This window comes from Medicago truncatula, chromosome 5, assembly GCF_003473485.1.
Source record: "Medicago truncatula cultivar Jemalong A17 chromosome 5, MtrunA17r5.0-ANR, whole genome shotgun sequence".
Taxonomy (NCBI): Eukaryota; Viridiplantae; Streptophyta; class Magnoliopsida; order Fabales; family Fabaceae; genus Medicago; species Medicago truncatula.
The window spans coordinates 38157558-38177724 of NC_053046.1; the positions used below are offsets into that span (position 1 = coordinate 38157558).

Below are 20167 nucleotides of genomic sequence, written 5' to 3' on the forward strand. Positions count from 1 at the left end.
TCAGACATTTTTTGGACTTGCCACCACAAAGTTAAATGGTTGAGTAATCTTTTTTTCAAGAAGTTGAATGAAAAATGGGTAACAACACAAATATTTAATGACTTAAAAGATCAATTGGATAAAAAAAAAGGAAAAAAAAAAAGACTAATTTGTTACTAAAAAAAAGTAAAGAATTAATTTATTATAAATATCTAACTTAAAAACCACAAAGTATTTGACCCTTATTTCCTCAAATATAGTTTTCCATGTTTCACACCTTGAATTCGCACCCACATACAACCCCAATAATTGAAATGAGATCTCTTAAGTAGTGCCGTAAGAGAGGAATGACCAGGCCGCAATATGATGCTTCAATTTTAACAAGACAAAATATAAGAATTTAAAGTTATCGTATTTGTGCGATATCAATGTCTTTCAACAATTAATATAGTTTTAAGTAACGAATTTGGATTCATTGTACATTAAGCAATCTAGACATTAAATGAGAAATAATAACAAAGACATAAAATTGTTGAGATTATATTTCATTAACTATTCTTTTTAAAAGGATCCTACTCCTAGTATATTTAAATTATGGGTCATGTTAATCCATACCCTCGAGGCACTGGTTAAGAAAATCATACAGAAAAAGTTTTAATTTAAAAAAGACATTTTATAAACTTTTAAGGGATTGAAAACATAATTTTTAATACAATACATTACTATATTTGCTTCTTAACTAAACCTCGAAGATACGGGTTAACATTACCCTTAAATTATACCACCATTTGTTGTTCATCATACATCTTCAATGTCTTTCAGCCAACATGAAATCTTTTGTACCTATAAATTTTTGATATCTCAATCAATTATGATCTACAAATGAACTTATTTTATATTTCTGACACTCTCTTAATCAAAAGTTTAGGTTGTGTTTGGTAACACAAAAAAGCTAGCTTATAGCTTGTTAAACTAGTTTACAAGCTTGTTGGATGAAAACATGATGTGTTTTTTTTTTGTTACAAAATCATGATGTGTTTGGTAACAAGTTTTTTTCACGAGCTTATAATTTATTTTGAGAAGCTATTTCAAGTAACTTTTTAGTTTATAACTGATAGCTTTTTACATTTTCTTCCAATAATAACCTTATTATTTTATTTTTATTACTTTTTTACCCTTCTGTAAACAAAGCAACCGTCCCACTCACTCACGTTTTGTTTTCCTCTTCTCTGGTACTATTTCATTGCTTCATCCACTATTTCTTTAGCACTTTATAAATTCTTAAAATTGTTTGAAGGTTTTCACTTTTTTTCATTAAGTTTTCAATTGAGTTTATTGGAAAAGAATTGGGTTTCTTCCTCAAAAATTCATAAACAAGAACTAGAAGAAAATATGTTAATGATGGTAGTTTTTTTATTTGTTGATAAATGTCTTGATTCATATATATATTTGTTGTGTTTTTAAAACAAGTGACATACCTTAATAGTTACCAGCAACTAGTGAAAATATAAGAAAGTTGTTTACACATGTGTGTGTGTGGATGAATTGAACGTGTTATGCTAGAGTAAGCTTGATAGCAGCAAGTTACGAGTTCTATTGGTTTTTTAGCAATATATAAGGCCATTTTAAACATAATTTTAATTTTTGGGACATAATTTTGATTTTTTTTAAATTAAATTGTCATGTACTTTTAGGTCATTTTATATTTATAACAGCTAATTTTACCAAACACATTATTTTTAATAAATAAATTTTTCAACTATCAGCTAGCTTTTCAACTATCAACTATCAGCTAGCTTATGGCTTCTTTTTACCAAACAGAGCCTATAGTTTCAAAGTTTGATGTCGGAAAATCATTAAGTGTGAAAATAAATTCATCGATATACAAAACAAAGATAGTGTATTACCAACCATATCAAATATCAACATCACAATCATAAAAACTACACTAATTCCCAATAATAGAGATAATTACCTAAACATAATAGTCTTATGATACATAACAATAAGAGATGAAATGATAATTGATGTTGATTCCTCAAGTTTCTCAAAACGTAATTCTTCTTTTCTATGGTCGCTCTCTCTGGTTCAGAACCTAGAAAATGGCAAAAGGTCCCAAAAAAATGTGATTTTAGCTCTATTAATAAATTTCTTGAAAGTGGAAATTCGCTAAACCAATTGATGCTCACTTAGCGAGTTTACGTTTCTTCAAAGGTCACTAAACCGTCATAAATTCCTAAGCAAAACGTTACCCACTTTGCGAATTTCTCTTGTAGATTTCCCAAACAACTAACTTGTTCGCCACTACCTCACTATTGGGTCGCTTAGTGAATCATCTGGCCCTATTCTACCGCCAACTCTTGACTTTGTAAGTTTTCGGCTTGCTACATGCACTACCTCAATATGATTGGAATAATTGGTGAAATATATCGCTATTACCGTTGCGAACAAGTTTTTCGTATCTGATGAATGATTTGGAGTCATAGCTTGAGAAAGAGAAGAAAGGTCTCAGTCAGCACTCTATTTTGGAAGGAACCATTACAAAATATAAACTTTCTTTATTTCTTGATTAATCTCAAGACGGACACTACTCTCTATTTTGGAAGGAATGATGATATGGTACGTGTCTGTCTTTTAGCCTTTATCAATTAAAATAATTAAAGTTTACATTTATTTGATTATTAAAAACATAAAAGCTTTCTTTGAAGAAATAAAATAAAATTAAGGTATACTTGGAAGATATATCAAATTTGATATATGCATCAAAAGAAATTTGCCAAATAAGATTAAAATAAACGAACAATATATATATATTTTTTAGTGTAGTTGAATTATTCTTATTTTAATGAAATTTAACTATTTTTTAATTAATAATGTAAATAATATTACAAAAAGGATAAAATAGTCTAAATGGATGGTAAAAATGGAAGGAAATAAAAAAAACCAGTCCAAATTGATGTATCATTTTTACATAGTGGTATAGATTCAAGGGAAGTTCAAGATTGTTAAAATTGATGTATCATCATCCGTCGTATCAGTTTTTTTTTGCATTACCGACCACGGAAAAACTACATACGGTATTTGTAATAGTATATGGGAAAATTGATCAATCCAAATTTATATGCATGTTGATATGTGTAGTTGGTTTCAGAACTAAAATATGATTATATGTTTAATCTTTATTTTGAGAATGTCTTATATTGAGGAATTATTAAATTAATTCCAAAATACTCTACTAAGTGAGATGCATAATTTACTAAAATATTTGGATTTTTCATCCAATACCCGACAAAAATGTGAAGGTATTAATCATTAACAAATTTGGTTTTTTTTTTTTTTTGAGAGAAAGAAAATTATATCATTTCATTAAAAATTAGATCGCCGATACATGTAGGAATATCATCAAAAATCTGGAAGCTAGTACTAGATGCGGCTGCCTTGGCTAGAGTGTGAGCAACCTCATTTGCTTGCCTCCTAATAAACTCAACATGAGAGTTTGTTAAGTAACTGTGACACCATTGGATACTCTTATCCATAATGGAGCCGAATTCGGTGATATCTCCATGGCCTTTGTTGAAATAATCAGCTACTCTTTTAGAGTCAACCTCGAAATCAACATTTGTTAATTGAAGTTCTTGTATCCACCTTATTGCTTGGTATAAACCCAAAGCTTCTCCTACGTCTACCGAGCAAACTGGAGAAAAACTCATAATTTTGGAGCGTACATGGTTCCCTTCTGAGTCCCGGATGCAAATTCCCAGGCCGACCTTGTTGGAATCACTTGGAAAGGATGCATCAACATTGCACTTATACCTTCCAGCTCTTGGCTTGCTCCATCTAACAGGCGTATTTTTGCTTTGGGAAGAGGAACTTTGATTGGAAAATGAGCTATCCAAGCTTAGGGGAGTTTGCTTAAGCTTGGCATTTCCTAAACAAATTTGGTTTTAATTCCTAAACATGTGTATAAAAATCCTTGTCTTATGTTAACAAATTAAAGGGGGAAATTATGAGACCTGAATCTTTTCGGACACTACTTCTCCACGAGTTTCACGACTTGTTAAATCGTCCTAATCAAGAAAGGGAGGATATATATTTCTATTGTGACTAAAAAACATCTTCTCTCTTTCCCCTTCTCTCTCTTGGGAGCCGTCACCAAAACCTTATATTTTCCCATGTATATTATATAGTGGTGATTTTTTAATCTTATTTTACACTTTCGCACATGTTATTTCTCTTATCACATATTCTATTAATATTTATCTATGAGGGAGGATTGTGATTTTTTTTATAAAGTTAAAAATTCAATAAATGTTATCAGAACATCATACAAAAAGTCTCAAAAACAAAAACAAAAAGAAACAAGCCCTCCTAAAACAGCAAGGAGGGAAGAAAAACAGCTGAAGCATGGAAAATCTAGTAAAGACAATTGTGATTCAATATCAAGCATAATTGATCCCATAGCTAGTACAAAATGTGTAACATATGTATGTGATTTTATCATCTTTGTTTTTAAAGAAATGTCACTTTCAGATTCTATATTTTTAATTTTAAAGAAAAATCTAACTAAAGGATGGCAAACGTCAACAAACGATAACACTTTAATATGAATTTTGGGGAACTTTGTAGATAGACAATCAAATTATAATGAAAAAAATAGTGGATCAAAATCGTACAATCACAATATTGAAGTTGATTAGCATATTATTGCTCTATTTATACAATATAAATTTGAACATGCACATTTCGAATTTTTGCTGGACCAGGATTATTTGTTGCCGGATATTCTATTTGTCATTGTAACAATAATTTATTCAAGATATATACAACCTTCATCAACCATTGAGATTATAATATGGCTCCTCGTCTGGATGAAAAAAAAATATTAGACCGTCTGGATGAAAAAAAAATATTAGACCAACTATAGCAAGATGGAGTCTTACCAGGGAATATAATATATTTGAACCCTCAGAAGTCACTGAGATCACTCCTAGCGTATTTGACAATCAAGTTAATTTGCTCAGTGAAGCATATCACTTGGTGTATGGAGGTTCAACGAATTTGTTGGATTTCTCTAATTTAACAAAAATTGAGACCCCTATGCAAAATACAGTGCTACATATTGCAGCTTCGTATGGTAAAGATGACATTGTGAATCTTGTAATTGAACATGCTCCAAAACTTTTGTTCACATTCAACAAAAACAATGATAGCCCCTTACATGTTGCTGCAAGAGGTGGACACATCTCAACCGTTAAAACACTATTAGCAAGTTATACTAATATTGAACGGCGTGATATAAAAATGGCATGGTTAGAATACAGTACTAACAGTAGGAATGATTTAGAAGACTATGATGAGGTGTTAAATATGGAGGACCTATTATGTTTTGTGAACAAGGAGAATGCTCAAGGAAACACTATGTTACATGAGGCAATGTTTTGTGGTGAGATTAAGAGAATTGGCGGGGACAAGATTTTCAAAGTTTGTGAACTTTACAAGACTATAGATCGGTTCGGGAATTCATTATCAGATTGTTGTTATGGATTTGCATTAGATATTGCTAATCTTGCAAGGAAATCTGTAATTTACCTTGCGGTTGAAAATAAGGACAAGGATGCAGTCAAACTAATCTTGGAGAATTGCCCTAAGAATGATGCTAAGCCGGAGGGATTATCGCCTGTTGTAGAAGCTACTCCCTCTCTATCAAAATATAAGTAAAATTGACTTTTTAGGTTCATTCAATTAATGATGTATGTGGTTCATATTATAGACCACATACATCACTAATTGAATGAATCAAAAAATTCAATTTTACTTATATTTAAAAACGGACGGAGTATCATGAAGCAAAATCAAGGTATGTAAGTTGATCATAATATATCATGCAAACTGTCATTATATTATGCCTCCAAGGTTATATCTAAAACTTTCACTTAATATTGTCTAAATACAGATTGAATTAATTTGAAAATTTTCATTTTAAGAAAATTACTAATATATATGTATGTTTGTTTGTCAGAAATGCTGAGCACCATACTAGAAAACAAACGAACTTGGATCCATTTAAGGGACAAACATGGAAGACTTCCTCTTCATTACGCAGTATCTATAGGTTACCTTGAAGGTGTTGAATTATTACTTGGCATATGCAAATGCTGCACAATTCAAAGTGATGACATATATGGCTCTTTTCCAATTCATTTAGCATCTTCTGGTGGCCATCACTACAACATATTGGCCCTATAGCTACGCCAAAAAACCGTACTAAAATTCCATAAAAGCGTTGTAGTTGGAGACCAGAACGGTTTTACTGGCGTGGCAGACCGAGGCGTTGTGCTTGCATATCGCTACGCTTTTCTTCACAAACGGCAACGGCATATATTAAACCGTAGGCTTAAGAACCTTTGTAAGACGGTTTTTAATGTTGTATAAGACAACGCTTTCATGTCGTTTCCATTTAAAAACCGTAGCAATTTCCCTGTTTTGCAAAACGGTTTGTCAATGGCTATTTCAACGCTTGTGCACCGTAGAGGTCAAGAAAAACGTTCTCATAGACATATGTTCATAGGCTATCAAACCGTTCCCATAAACAAATGTTCATAAGCTACCACAACATTTCTCACTGTTGCAAATAAGAAAGTTTATTTTTAAATATATTTTTTTTTGACCAATTGTTTAATATTAAACATGTGTTGTGAATTTTTTTTTCTTTAATCATTATAATCCAAATTGATAGAAAAATAATCAAACTCAAATTGAACAATTATATAACAAAATCAAATATTTTGTTAAATAGAAATCAAAATTACTGTTCAAAATAAAATGTTTCTTAGATGCTTTAATTTTGAGACATGTGATTCAATTGAACAATCAACTTGATGATCCACTGAATACTTCAATTTCTTCTTAATATTATTGTTCTCACATTCAATTTCTTCTTAATATTATTGTTCTCACAAAAGCCTTTACCCGACTCAACAATTTTCTTAAATGCTTCTACTTCCAATTGCGTCTTAATACTATTGTTTGCAACAAACCCTTTATCCGGTTCGACAGGTTTCATTTGTTGGGTTGCAGCTATATATTATTCAATGACAACTTCAATTGCTCTTGCTTTTTGAGGTGTTTTAATCACATTTCCAATTGCCAATGGTTGCTTCTAATGGTCTACCTTTATGCATCTTTTGAAGTAATTCATCGTCAGACTTGGCTTGGATATCAAACACATCCATTACTTCTCTTTATTTTCCTGCAATTACCAATACATAATGAAAGGATGTCAAATAATTGCATCACAAAAACTTCTTTCTTTACGGTGTACATTCTCTGAAATTACAACAAATATTGTGGTCGAAAGAGAGGTGGAGTTGAAGTAATAGAAACTGTGAATGACTGTGACACAATAATTACGCTGTCAACACATAAATATATCATGTGAAACAGACACTAGTCAACAATAGAGGCATGGTGATAGATACACAAGGTAACAAATTAAGCTAAAAGCAATCCAAAATCCCCCCCACACACACATGTAAAAATTGCTAATAAAACACAACAACAAAAGCTCCACAAAAAGGCTAAAACATGATTAAAAAAAACTAATATGGGAAAGAATATATGCAGAAAAGAAGCATGTTAGCCGCTAAAACAGGACAAAAACAGCCACACAACTTATGCAAAATTGACGGGTAGCAGAAAAACACAAAACTTGAGCTAGCAAAAAATGCAAAGGGTTTTTTGAATGTTTTTTTTAAAACTATAAACAACCTGAATATCTGCTAGAAATCGAACAAGAACAAGGCCAACAAAGATCACAACAAAGGGGCAACAAACCAGGATTCGAAATCAACAAGAAAAATCAACACAAAACTATCAAAATTGTACCAAAAAACTATATATACACGAAAACACGATAATTTATTTGTACACAACCGGCTAAAGAGAGCATAAAACCTTATCTAACGCATCAAAATAATAAGAATATATGAACTACAAGGTTATTTAAGTTAGTAGACAAAAAATAAGAACGGAATGCCTCCAATTTCAAATGAATAAATAATAATAAGACAACTTGACACTATTATGTAAAAGAACATACAAATGATTATCAACAAAAAGAAGACATACATGAAGGGCTTGATCAAAATGGATAAATATGTTATTAGATTTTATTCGGTATGTACAGCACGAGTACCCGGTACAGGTACTTCACCATGTTAGGAGTACCCTTGCTTAGGCTCTCATAAACTAGATGGAATTCCTACTTAGAGGATATAATATAAAGATCACAAATAAGCCAGCAACAAAGTTATAGGATACAAGATGGCACAACTGCGAAAAGTATAACACGGTTTCAGATCAAGAAAGATAATAAAAATAAAACATTATTTTTTATAAAGAAATCAATTTATTAAAATAAATCCAACTGGTACCAGAAGTGCATAGCAGACTTAAAGAGAAGAGCATCTTCTAATTACAAGGATTAGCCAACCTACGCCGACAAAAATATACATCGTTCGACCGGGAATTTTGACATTTGAATTACAATAATCAGCCTACAATAACAAAAGTAGCCAACTCTAGGCGTGGCTAAGATACTCTTAAAAAGCTAGTTACGAAACAGGATTAGATTAACATCACCGGAGGGTAATCACTAACAACTGCATACTACATTATTTTTTTTCCCTTTTAATCTATATAAGTATTTAGTAAGTAGTAGGAGTAAACTTTAGGAGGTATCTAAACTAGAGTATGACCAAGTCATCTGATTTGAAAAAATCAATAGGTTTGATTTTTAATTACCGCTTGATTTATTCTGACACTGATTTTCGAAAATTGGCATTGTATACAAGGATTATTTTATTTTTCTTACTCTAGTTATTCATTGTGCCGGAAATTTAAAAATTACAAAAAGAAAAAAAGAAGTGATGAGACAGAGTAATGGAGAGATTTATGATACACATCAGTTTTACAATTTAATAACCACCTAGCAAATTATGATGAATTATCTATTATCTATAACCCATGAATTCCCTTAGTTTTCTAGCATTAGGAAAGAAAATTAATGATAACTACTTTCTCCTATCACTCGGATCACTCTCTCCTATTCACTCCATCATTCCTTTTTTTTTTTTTTTTTTAAAATTTTTACACAAAAAACAAAGAAACATTCCCCAAACTTACAATATTGTTGATTGCGTTCAAGTTGTTAATGCAAGGCTCCTCCTAAAAGATGTCTTTGAATTTGCTATAAAGTTATACAATACGCAATTATAAACTAAATTGACAAAGTCCCAACATCACAATAGCAATACCATGGGCAAACGATGTGGCAGGAAGACAAGTTAAAACTAAAAATTCAAATAACCCAAAAGAGAAGGTTACAACTAAATTGACAAAGGGTGTAAGGTCTTTAAATGACATTGATCATCAAGGCTTTTAGTAATGAGTAAGCAATCAATTTCAGGAAGATCACAGAGTGCATTATCCATATGTAACAAAAAAAATCTATCAAAAGTGAATAGATACCTGGAAGTTCTATAACACATTTTAGAAGCATCGTGTAGCCAAGGGATTCCAAAATCCAAGTTAGCAACCAAAAATGGATTACCCAATATGTTTGCTATCTAGATCTCCATTTTTCATTGCCATAACGATCCTGTCAAATAACGAAATACCATCTAAGATATACATAGAGAACTTTGAAATCGTATAATATATAATATAATAGCAGCTACAACAACAACAACCAAGCCATATCGCTAAGTGGGGAATATAATATCAGTTACATGGAATGGAATAAAATTAAGCTAATGAATTTGAGAATGAATAACAAATTAATATAACAGACTACGAGACAGACACCTAATTCATATACAAAATACCAACACATAAACAAAACACACCCATCACATATACAAAATAAAAACACAACAATGGTATCACCTACATGATTTCCACATACAACCAGCCATAATAAGAAAACCACAACTTAGCAACCAATAAAAAGAATTATAATACGAAATTTATATTCAATTAACTAATAATTAAACAAACCCATATGAAATCTGATAATATAAACAACAGGTACTCTTTTATACAAAATTAAACAAAAATTAAGACAATTTAAATTGAAATAGAGGATTGGTAGAGTTTTGTGATACCTCAAGGAGGTGCCCCTTTTAATAGATTGCAAAGAGATGGTGTTAACGGCGACAAAGGGTTTAGAAAACTGAATTGTGAAATCAGGGTTTTTTTTAGATTGTGATTTTCAGGGAGGTGAGGGTGAAGTTCGATTGAACGTAAGGGTTTGAGATTAGTAGGTGAGGTGGGGCCGATTTGGTGAGGGAAACGATTTTCTGAGAGGTGAGGTTTGATTCTGTGTTGAGAGGTGCAGAGGGTTCGTTATTTTTTGTTTGGAGATGTAAGGTTCGATTTATGTTTTTTATTTTTCTGAAGGAAGGTCTAATTTATTGTTTCGGTGGTTTTATATTTGTTTTTTCTTAAAATAATTTAAATTATACCAGAACAATTTCGATCGTTGCCGCAAATAATCAATAATAACTGTTCTGGTTTCTGTGATTCGTGTTGTTGATCTTCTTTTGTGCGTTTCTGTGATTTTTTTTGCTATATATTTGAAGAATTCCTTTCAATCTCTCACTCACTGTTCTTTATCTTCCCCTCCATCTAAATTTTCAGGTTTCTATTTCATCCACTTTTTTTATGTAATATGTGACTAGAAGAATACGGAAGCAGCACACACTTCCTCGACGGAGGTAAGGATTCATCCATGGCCATTTTCGAATTTTCAGATTCATTTTATTTGTTTCTGCAATGAATAATACAATCTGATAATGTAGTCAATAAAATTGTTTTGGTGGTGCTGAAAGAAGTAAAAATAAAATAGTCAGAATTCCTTTATCAGGTTCTATTATAATTATGTTGATTATGGAGTTTTTAAGAGAGTTTAGAGTGTGATAGAAGGATAGATGAGGATACAATATGTACTTTGTTGATTTGGTTTATCTTTATCTGTTCATTTATTTTTGAATCTAATGAGTTTAATAAAAATTCATCCAAACAGGCCGTGTCAAGTTCCTAGACTTTTCTTCAATAGTTACACACAAATTTAAAGAACTCAAGGCGGATAAGTGTTACAATCTCACTCTAGAACCTTCTTTCAAAGATGAATCCTCTAACAAATACTGCACTCTACGGTGTAAGTCACAAAGCAAAATAATCCTTTTATAATATTGTGTTTGGAATGTTTGCATTCGTTTCCTAATTGTTCCTATCAACATGAAAATTCACGCTTGATTGGACATAAATATATTGTTGCTTTTTTTAATTTGGCTTCTATAATATATTGTTGTTATTTGATCATTAAGATATGCAATTTTGAACATAGTTTATTTATTTAACTAGAATTTTGTTATTTGTGTGAATTAATATTTAACGACTATGCAATATGCACCTTGAAGATCATATCATATATCATATCTCTTGCATCAATCATGTTTGTTTTCTGTATTTTCAGGTGAGTTTCTCTTCATTGGCTTCATGATTGATGGGTTCTAAAGGGTGAGAAATCATGGAGAATTGGGAATTTTCGCCTGATATGGACGTGCTCAGTGTTGCTATCTCAAAATTTATGTCTTTCATTCTGTTGTTAATGCGTTGCCGTAATCGTGTCTGTCTTTTGAATTTTTATGTTTGTTTCCTTTATGTCTTTCGTCGGTGTTTTGTTGTTTACTTTTCCTTATTATTATGTATTGTTGCTTTGAGTCCAACCTACAATCCTACAGGATGTATGTTTATCCTTTTGGTTTAAGATAATTATGTTTCCATTATTATTGTTTAGTGTTTGTTCATTTTAATTGAAGTATAATTTGTATAGACTAAAATTCCTTGAACACCAAGATAAAACTGATATAAAGTCTTTTTAGTTATATTTCTTAATGGTAAATCTGTGTTAAAAAACAAAAGAATACACCGATGATAATGGAAAACTCCTTTACGTAAACATAATATGATTTAGACTAAAATTTAAACTTAATGATATTACAAAGGATTCAAATAATTAATTGGACATGTTGGTTATGTTTGTTTTGCAAAGTATATCAATTTTGACATTCATTCCCAAACTCATTTGATGGATTGTTTTACAAATAAGCTGCTAATAGAATTATATTACTTTGAACTTATGAAATGGAATGGATAGAAGTTGCTATATTAATTCTAATCAAATAAATCGTTATTTTAATATTTGCTCAGCTTAAATCTTTATCATACCTTTATGAAGTAAATATCATCTTACATTCCTCTACCTTTTAATGTTGGAAAGTCCAACTAAAATAATATGCTCAAAACTAAAATAAATTTTGTTTGCAATACTGTTTTTTTACAATCAACAATCATCTATGATTTTATAAGAAGTCAATTGAAGAACGTAATTCAAAACTGTTGAATCATTCTATGAACATATAAAAAAAATTACTAAATAATGTTAGTATTTAGTAATGAAAAAAGCAAGCAATTGTGTAGACGATGGGACTACGATTTTATATTTATTTATTTTATTTTTTATGTAATGAATAAATTTGGAACTTTTTTAACTTCTCCATTTTTAATATCCCGGGCGGTAGCACGGGTAAAAGATCTAGTTTTATAAATAAGATGATCCAATGTGTAGTGTCCAATTCATTCATTTGAGTAATTTGTTGTTGACGCAATGTAGATGATCATTAGGTTCCCATCCCTACCCAACATAACTTATCTTCTTTCTTTCATGACACATAGATGTAATATTGTAACAATGTTTGCAGCGTCTTACAAGTATGGCACTTGAATCTGCTGGTGCAAATAATGGTCCAAGAAATGCATTCTGGATTGATTTTGAATTTATACAAAGTGATTCAAAATCACCAGAAAAAAGAGAACAAGATAAAGACAATAAACAGGAACATGAAGAATCCCAACAGAGCAATGAAAAAGAATTACACCAACAGAGTAAAGAAAAAGGCTTGAATAGATACAAGGACAGAACAGAAAAAGTCCCCATCGACAATTTACCAAGAATTGTTGCGGTAAATTCCGACCACACATATAAAGACATGGTAGAGACACTGATATTGGTTTCAACACTTATAATCACTGCATCAGTAGCAGCATGTTTTGGTGTTCCATTAGTTCTATTATCATTTGTGTATGGGCATTCCCTCCCGTCCACAGATTAAAACAAACACACCTACATAAATTACCAAGCACTTGACACTGATAAACACAGAGAAGTCATATGCAAATATAGTTTACTTAGCAACAATCTACACCTATGAACCAATATCTTCCTCGCATGGTCACTGGCCAAAAAGGAAATGAGAATTAACGGTATTTTAATCTTATCTAAATAAGGATTATTTCTTTGACAACCATTTACAATGGAGCTCCCTTATTTGAATGCTTAAGTGGATCACACATATACACATCATTCATTTTATAAATTTTTAATGTCAATACTTAATAAGCATCCAATTCCTACAACCCAGTATCACAACAAAATTTACTTTACTAATAGGTCCAACTAATAACTTTATTATTACATTTCTAAAACACTCATTTATTTCATAATATTAAATGAAATTCACACAAAAAAAATGAAGAGAGAGGGTCCCTATATAAGCACCCTTCTCTATAAGCACTAATAAATATCACTACATAATAGGGGTGTTTATTTAACTCGGTGTTAAATAGGTGAAGCACTCATCATTGTGGATGGTCTTATGTATTTTTTGTGAAGTATTGGTGGTCTCGAAAGTGATTAATGTGAGTGTACAGACCCTTGTCTTAGGTATTTAGTATTTAGCTTTGATTTTGGTTTTGATTACATATCAAAAGTTGAAGTTTAGCATATATGTAACTAGGTGACTCTAATGATCTCAAGATCGCAACCCTTGTTGAAATTTCTATCTTGCATGTTTTGGAAATGTGCATACAATCATTGCATTGTGTTTTTGGAATTCTCAACTCTTTTAATTTCTTAACTATTTATTCCTTAACTCTTTTAATTTCACTTGTTGATTAATTCAATTTTGGGTTGAAAATTATTTTTCTAAAAACCTAATTTGAGGGTTTAATCTTAACAAATATTCAAATGCATCAAACAAGGGATTCGAAGAATCCATATTTCTTCTCACCCAATTGAATCAATTCTTATTTTTACCATTTACTTGTTAATAATTCAACTTAATTAGTTTTAAACTAGGTTTTAACAAGTTCATTGCTTATCTAAATAAGTGATTATCATATTTTAGCTTATCTTGTAATAAGTTGAAATTAAGTTATTAATTCAATCACTTAATTTGATTCAATCATTTAGCATTCTTTAATCCAGTATTTTTTATTTGCATAAATATTCAATCATCCTACATTTCCACAATTTTGTTGAACAAAAGTTTTTGGGGTATGTATTCCCCCTACACCTATATCTTCACCCCTAGAAATCATTAAAAATATTTTACCCTTTTCGCTAATTCACCCTCACATGTTACTTCCATTCCAGTTTATTAAATTTTTCCCAAAAACTTCAGTTAACTTTTCCGGTATTCAATTTATTTTTCGCAAAACTAGATAAAACTTTTCCGGTAGGATAAAAAAGATTCTGGAAAAACCATAAATACCATTTATGAAACAGAAAATATATGTGTTAAGTCTGCCCATGTGCAATATTGTGATTAATGGTGTCTTCCACCACACTTATTTCTTCACACCCTCCTCCTCCACCTCTTCCTCTTCCTCCACCACCTTCGAATCAATACCAATTGGCTAAAATATGGTTTTGGTCTCTCCAAATATGTCTCGTTTTGGTTTTAGTTCATGTAAAAAATATTTGTTGTTTTTGGTCCCTGCAAATATGCCTCATTTTGATTTTGGTCCCTAGCTCCACTTTTGTGATGATTTGCACACGTGACACATGATGACTGAATCCATTTATTAGAGAAATAGTCCCTGCAAAATCTTTTGATTTTGAAAAAGGTCACTGCAAAATATTTTGTTTTTGAAAATAAGGGACTATTTTCAAAAACAAAATATTTTGCAGGGACCAAAAACAACAAATTTTTTTTACAGGGACTAAAATCAAAACGAGACATATTTCCAGGGACCAAAACCATATTTTAGCCGTACCAATTTCAAAGGGTTCAATGAATCCCAAAACGAATTTAATACTGTGAATATGAGTGTGTGTTTTAAGTTTTATTTTAAAATGGCAGAAAATTAGTAATTGTTTTGAAGATGAGTGTGTGTTTGGTTCTTTGGTGATAAAATTATTTTTTTTATAAATTGATTTTTGTTAAAAGTGAGCGGAATGTAATATGGTTTATGATTAGATTCACATCTGAAAAAACGAATTGAATAGTAAATTTGAATGTAAAACAAAAAAATTGAGAATAAGAATGTTAGAAACATTTTATTTTCAACACTTTAAAGTTAAGGATCGTATTAACCGGTGCCTCCGAGGCACTGGATAAGAAACTTAAAAAAGGAAATTTTAAAATGAAAATAACACATTTTATGTTTTTGAAGAGTTGACAACACAAGTTCTAATGCAATATTTACTACATTTGTTTTCTTAACCAGTGTTCGAAGACCTTCTAACAAAAGGTTTTAATGGGTTCCACCAATAACTCTTTATCATTTACATTTCAACAAAAGCAACTCAACAATTATTATTTTAATAAAAAGTGGTGTGGGATCACTTAAGAATGGGGTCTTAAGTGAGACATCGGATCTTAGGAGACTCCCAAAAAAAAATTATCACGTCTTAAATGGCAAAGACTTCACCATTAAGAATGGTCTAATATATCTTTTACAACCGCAAAACATGAAACCATAATATGAAATATCTAAGATCTAATTGTTTCTGTCCAAAAAATAATGCAAGCCTGGATACCAGTATATAATTCCAAATATGATAATGTTGAAAAATACTTACTCTTATTGTGTCATCATTCACAGCAACTGTGGCATGACACCTTATGACCATAAATGAATGTTTGAACTTTGGAATCACTATATGTGACAAACAATATAGCATGTGACTTAGTGCTAAATGACAATTTGGGGTTGCAGGGATACAGAGAGAATCTAACTAAATTATAACACATCTCGTGCTTGAAGCTTCAACCTAACCCGACACACCAAGTGGAACACCACCTTTTCTATTTGTACACTTACTTTTGAACGTGGCTTTTCCTATTTTTGTTAAGTTTTTTATTTTCAAATTGCCTCATATAGTTGATGATGAAAATATATAACTATGGAACTATGACGTGGGTGACATAATCCTATTGACTATTGCTTTGATTTTTTCTTAGAAGAATCTCAATACCATATGAGTGAAAAAGAAATCAATGAGAGAATGATAAAATTCATCTTGTTTGATTGGGAAGGAGACATGATTAATGCTCTTAAGTCTTACATAATCAGAGGATTTTAGAACTAGTAATGACTGTCAAGAGATTATGTCATCATGTCTAAATCTAATAGTTTGTTTCTAGTTTAATAATTTTATGCTTCTTCAAATAAAATATTACATATTTATAAAGAAAAAATTAAATATCAACAAATTATTCAGTTTCAGTTTTGTTCATATTTGGTCATTTGGTACTTTAACTTAACATTTTTAATTACCTCATATTGGTCATTGTGTTAGGAGTCCCACATCGAGTAGATTAAAGTGTTTGATGTAGTATTTAAGTCATAAGGCTCTCCCATCTATTGAACTAGTCTTTTGGGTTGGGCTCTCTTCATGGGCTTAATCCCAACAATTTGTGCTTTGATTGAAAGCTGGACCACAGAAAGGGCTACTTATAACCTAGATTAAGGTGTTCCACGGAATACCTGATAGGTGAGTGGAGCCATCAAAAAAAAAGGGTAGTCATCGGATCAGTGTCGAAGAGTGAAAGTCGGCTCTTAAAGGTGTGACAATGTTAGGAGTCTCTTCATGGGCTTAAATCCTAACAATTTGTTCTTTCATTGAAAGTTGGACCACGGAAAGGGCTACTTATAAGCTGGATTAAGGGGTTCCACTGAATACCTGATAGGTGAGTGTAGCCATAAAAAAGAAAAGGGTTGTCATCGGATCAGTGTCGAAGAGTGAAAGTTGGCTCTTAAAGGGCGTGACAATGTTATGAGTCTCTTCATGGGCTTATATCCTTACAATTTGTGCTTTCATTGAAAGTTGGACCTCAGAAAAGGCTACTTATAAGCTGGATCAAGGTGTTCCATTAAATACCTGATAGGTGAGTGAAGCCGTCAAAAATAAAAGGACTATCATCGAATCAGAGTCGAAGAGTGAAAACCGTCGTGGACGTCGGCTCTTAAAGAGCATAACAGTGTTAGGAGTCCCACATCGAGTAGATCAAAGTGTTTGATGTGGTATTTAAGTCATAAGGCTCTCCCACCTGTTGGACTAGTCTTTTGGGTTAGGCTCTCCTCATGGGCTTAAATCCTAACAATTTTTGCTTTCATTGAAAGTTGGACCATGAAAAGGACTACTTATAAGCTGGATTAAGGTGTTCCACTGAATACGTGATAGGTGAGTGAAGCCATAAAAAAGGAAAGGGCTACCATTGGATCGTGTCGATATAGTGAAAGTCGTCGTGGTCGAATCTTAAACGGCATGACAATGTTAGGAGTCTCACATCGAGTAGATCAAAGTGTTTGATGTGATATTTAAGTCACAAGACTCTCCCACCTATTGAATTATATAACTACATATGTGGCTCTAACATGGAGTTGTCATGGCACGAAAACATTTTAAATATATGATATATAATACTCCCTACATTTCTAATTATAAGCAAATTTAATTTTTTAGGTTCATTCAATTAATGATGGATGTGGTCGATAACATGAAGAATAACTATATTTTAAACCTTGTGATTTAAATTTAAAGAAAAACAATTAAAAAACCCTAGGATTGGGAGAAAAATAAGGTTTCCATGATTCATTCTAACTACTAGTTTTTAGAGAAGGTCATGTGAAGCGTCACATCTATCACCAACACCATTTATGTGATCAATTTAAACCTCAAAATTAAATTAAGCTGTGAAAAAAGATAATTATTCCTTTAATTTAAGGGTTAAATATGTTTTTGATCTCTATAAATATACTAACTTTTCATTTTAGCGTTTTAAAATTTTCCTTCAACTTTTAGTCCCTATAAATTTTTCAACCAATACTTTAGGTCCCTATTTTTAAGTAAATTTTTGTATTTTTTTAATGAAATTGTGCATAAATGTATGCATGGAATATTGTAAAAATCATTGCCCAAAAAAATTAGAATTTTTTAACAAAACATAAATTAAATATGAATTGTTTACAAAAAATTATATAAAAATTCATATTTAATTCATGTTTTGGTAAAAATTTATATTTTTTTTTGGGAGAGATCCTTATAATATTATAAGTTTTTCTGTAAAATTGTATTTAAAAATATGTATTCTACATATGAGTTTACTTTAAAGCAGAGACCAAAAGTGAAGATGAATTTTTTTTGGAAGATTCAAAGTTGAAGAAATTTTTTAGAGAGATTAAAATAAAAAATTTGACATATTTATAGAAAGTTAAAACATAGTTAACCCTTAATTCAATGAGCATGTTTCCACATTTAGACCTCTTCATGAGTTATTAGATTCAAGTTTCTCTCTTGTTTCCTTCAACAACAAAAAAAAAGTTTCTCTCATGTTACTTCGTCGTTCAGATTTCAGAAGCTACAAAGACCAGCTATCAGGGGCTCGTTTGTTATATCTTTGTTTAAAATAGATTTGGGTAGTGTAATGTGTTTTTGTAATAATTTTTTAACAAAGAAATTTTTTAAGGAAAACTTCAAATGAAAAATATGTTTGAATAGTTTATTTTAAAATGTCATTTTAAGTATTTCATCATTTGGCTATAATTTTTTTTATACTAAAATTTTGAAAAAAATCTCAAAACAAAAAAGCTATTTCAAATAGTTTTTCTTAAAAATCATTTTTGAAAGATGTCATTTTGAAAAAATATGTGATTTTTACTATGTAAAATCTCGAACAATGAATATTTAAGTTAGTGAATGTCAAAATCTCTTTTTTAACTATATTAAATGAGTTTGAAATAACTTTTACTATTTTTGAATAAATTTCAAAAAAAATCCATTTTTTAAAATACAAAGAAAAATCCACTTTTTAAAAATCTAAAACAAACCCTAGATCGACGTGAGTTCATGCCAAACTAAATATGGTTCCAAATAAAGAGTCAAAGTCGCTTTTGGTTATCAAATATGACCTGACCACAAATTTGTATAGTAGACAATTTTACCTTCCAACCTCAAAATATATTCTAGCCTCAAAATCAATTTTACCTAAAGCAACTGTGATTCAAACTCTTCAAATATAAATTAATAAATATCATTGTTGTTATAAATGTATTCAAATATTTATAAGAAAAAGATTGTATTCAAACACGAACAATTTTATGTTGAAATCCTTTTTAACCAAATAGCTTTGGAGTACCTTCACCAAAAAAAAAAATTTTTGGAGTACACCACAAAATTCTTCATTGAGTTTGCGGAGGGCTAACAAATGAATTTGTGACATTATAGGTGTGTTTGTTTCAAATTACATTCGTATATTTCTGAAAATAAAATGATAGAAATATATATGTCTATGTTTGTTACAAACTTACAAAATTTTATTCCCAGAATAAAATATTTGAAGGAAAAGAAAATGGTGGGAATAAAATCACATGTAACTACCTTTTATAATCCCTATTTTTTCAGGCTCCTGTGAATATTATAATGCTAACTAAACATGTTTTTTTTTTAAATACCTTAAAATAAAATTCTCATATTTATATTCTAAAGAATGTTATTCCTATAAATAAATTTAATAAACTTGAAACAAACACATCGTATATATTATAAGAAGTCTATGACTCTGTTAGATTTTATGCATATTAATTCTTCTCATTTTGTCAAAAAAATCTTCTGATTATAAGACTAAATTAATTTTTTTATTTTTAAAGATAGATACCATATTGATTGTAAATAATAAATAAATTAAATCGTTAATAAGTCATCCAAATATAAAAACCTAATTAATAATAAGACATTAAATATAAGAACTAACTTGACAATTTAAAATATTCATAATCT

At 30.5% G+C, this 20167-nt stretch overlaps 2 long non-coding RNA genes across 4 annotated transcripts; one reads left to right on the plus strand and one right to left on the minus strand.

Annotated features, from left to right (window-relative positions):
- Positions 1–6784: 6784 nt before the first annotated feature.
- LOC11423200 (uncharacterized) lies at positions 6785–10277 on the minus strand. Its single transcript, XR_003012011.1, has 3 exons — positions 10143–10277; positions 9508–9637; positions 6785–7228 (listed from the first exon to the last, which is right to left on the minus strand). It is a non-coding gene; the product is annotated as an uncharacterized lncRNA (long non-coding RNA).
- On the plus strand, positions 10270–11860 carry LOC11429824 (uncharacterized). 3 transcript variants are annotated; one of them, XR_003012013.2, is made up of 4 exons: positions 10270–10402; positions 10678–10754; positions 11063–11197; positions 11516–11860. It is a non-coding gene; the product is annotated as an uncharacterized lncRNA (long non-coding RNA). The 3 variants fall into 3 exon arrangements; XR_003012012.1 differs by having other exon boundaries at positions 10276–10407; XR_005646190.1 differs by lacking the exon at positions 10270–10402 and having other exon boundaries at positions 10555–10754.
- The last annotated feature ends 8307 nt before the right edge of the window (positions 11861–20167 follow it).